Below are 2,368 nucleotides of genomic sequence, written 5' to 3' on the forward strand. Positions count from 1 at the left end.
TTGGGAAACGCTGTGGTAGTGGATATGTAGGATCCAGCGTGCTTCTGTTTTTAACAACAGTCACTAGTGTGTGTTAGAGTTAGTGAGTCCTCTGTAGGAGTTTTGAAACCAAACTACTTAGTTAAAGTGGAGAAGCAAGTACAGTAGCTGAAGCCGTCTAAACCTGATAGTTTTATACCCATCTAAACTACTCGTCCAGTCTAGCCAACTACTGCAAGTCTAATCCTCTATCTATTTCAACCTCTGTTCCAGTCTAATCCTCTATCTATTTCAACCTCTGTTCCAGTCTAATCCTCTATTTCGACCTCTGTTCCAGTCTAATCCTCTATTTCGACCTCTGTTCCAGTCTAATCCTCTATTTCGACCTCTGTTCCAGTCTAATCCTCTATTTCGACCTCTGTTCCAGTCTAATCCTCTAGTTTCCTCTACCTCTGTTCCAGTCTAATCCTCTATTTCGACCTCTGTTCCAGTCTAATCCTCTATTTCGACCTCTGTTCCAGTCTAATCCTCTATTTCGACCTCTGTTCCAGTCTAATCCTCTATTTCGACCTCTGTTCCAGTCTAATCCTCTATTACGACCTCTGTTCCAGTCTAATCCTCTATTACGACCTCTGTTCCAGTCTAATCCTCTATTACGACCTCTGTTCCAGTCTAATCCTCTATTTCGACCTCTGTTCCAGTCTAATCCTCTATTTCGACCTCTGTTCCAGTCTAATCCTTTATTTCGACCTCTGTTCCAGTCTAATCCTCTATTCCAGTCTAATCCTCTATTTCGACCTCTGTTCCAGTCTAATCCTCTATTTCGACCTCTGTTCCAGTCTAATCCTCTATTTCGACCTCTGTTCCAGTCTAATCCTCTATTTCGACCTCTGTTCCAGTCTAATCCTCTATTTCGACCTCTGTTCCAGTCTAATCCTCTATTTCGACCTCTGTTCCAGTCTAATCCTCTATTTCGACCTCTGTTCCAGTCTAATCCTCTATTTCAACCTCTGTTCCAGTCTAATCCTCTATTTCAACCTCTGTTCCAGTCTAATCCTCTATTTCAACCTCTGGTGCAGTGGTGCTGAAGTGCAGATCTACTAGAGAAGCAGGTTAAAGCAGGACAAAGCAACGGCAGAGAGATATTAAAGCACAATACATCATGAGCTAAACAAATAAAAAGCCACATTAAATAGTGGAGGGAGTGAGATAAATGCAATAAATAAAACACCCTAGCTTGATATATATATATATTAATATTTATATGTATTTATATATGTATAAAAGTATGGTACAGACAATGGGTACTGCACTTGGCTTGAATGTGTTCAGTGGGTGAGTTGATAACGATATACTCAAAACTGATGCTAGCTAGAAAACTGTGGAAGCGCTAGCATCCTATCATAACACAACAGATGCTAGCTGAGCTTAGCTGAAGGAGCTAGCCAGCTGTGATGCTAGCCCTGGACAGTTAGCTTAAGTGTACCGTAATACATTCCTATGGGAGAACCGGACTGCTAGAAAACACTACACTATTGAGAAGAGAACAAAGAGGAGAAAAGAGGACTGGGGAACACGGTACTAGGTCTTAAATGGGGTTGTAGGTGGGGAGCTTAGTAAAAGGGGGTAAGATAGGAGAAAAGGTGGCCTGTAGCGGTGCATTCTCTTAGAGTTGAGCATTTGTACACGCGGAGGATGGGCTTTCAACTACTGATATAAAGACTACCGTAGGGTGGAAGCTGAGCGTGTGTATGTGTGTGTGCACTATATGTAAGTGTTTGGATGTGTTAGGAAGAGAATGCTTTGTGTATGCGTGTGTACATATGTATAGCCTATCTATTAGTTGTGTGTGTGTGTGTGTGTGTGTGTGTTAGACGCGGGTAAGGAAGGCTAGGTTGAGGGAGCCTGGTATTTGGATAGTCTCCAGGGCCAGAGAGGAGGGGTTGAAAGGGAAGGTGACTGGGTAGATGATCTTAGTGTCCATCAACAGCTGAGGAGTCTCACAGCGGTCCCGCAAACGAGTCTGACAGACAGAGAGAGAAAATGTATACATTAGAGACAGACAGACAGACAGACAGACAGACAGACAGACAGACAGACAGACAGACAGACAGACAGACAGACAGACAGACAGACAGACAGACAGACAGACAGACAGACAGACAGACAGACAGACAGACAGTACCTGTATGGTTCGTATGAAGGTAACAGACACCCTCTCTTCAAACTCGTTGACTGGAGTGTACAGGTTCAACACCTTCACAATCTGGGAACACAGAAACACAAACTTCATTCGTTGAACCTTGAACTATTAACTCAACGGATCCCCTGTCCCATTCTCCGCAGAGATGGGGCTTGACTGGTAAATTGAGTACCAGAGGGCTGGGAT

General features: G+C 43.5%; 1 long non-coding RNA gene across 2 annotated transcripts; it reads right to left on the reverse strand.

The window, feature by feature from the left end:
- Positions 1-627: 627 nt before the first annotated feature.
- Positions 628-1,443, reverse strand: LOC124033549. Of its 2 annotated transcripts, none has more exons than XR_006838411.1 (3): positions 1,048-1,443; positions 778-987; positions 628-699 (listed from the first exon to the last, which is right to left on the reverse strand). It is a non-coding gene; the product is annotated as an uncharacterized LOC124033549 (long non-coding RNA). The 2 variants fall into 2 exon arrangements; XR_006838410.1 differs by having other exon boundaries at positions 778-1,017.
- Positions 1,444-2,368: the final 925 nt, after the last annotated feature.

Source organism: Oncorhynchus gorbuscha, linkage group LG04 (genome assembly GCF_021184085.1).
Source record: "Oncorhynchus gorbuscha isolate QuinsamMale2020 ecotype Even-year linkage group LG04, OgorEven_v1.0, whole genome shotgun sequence".
Classification (NCBI taxonomy): domain Eukaryota; kingdom Metazoa; phylum Chordata; class Actinopteri; order Salmoniformes; family Salmonidae; genus Oncorhynchus; species Oncorhynchus gorbuscha.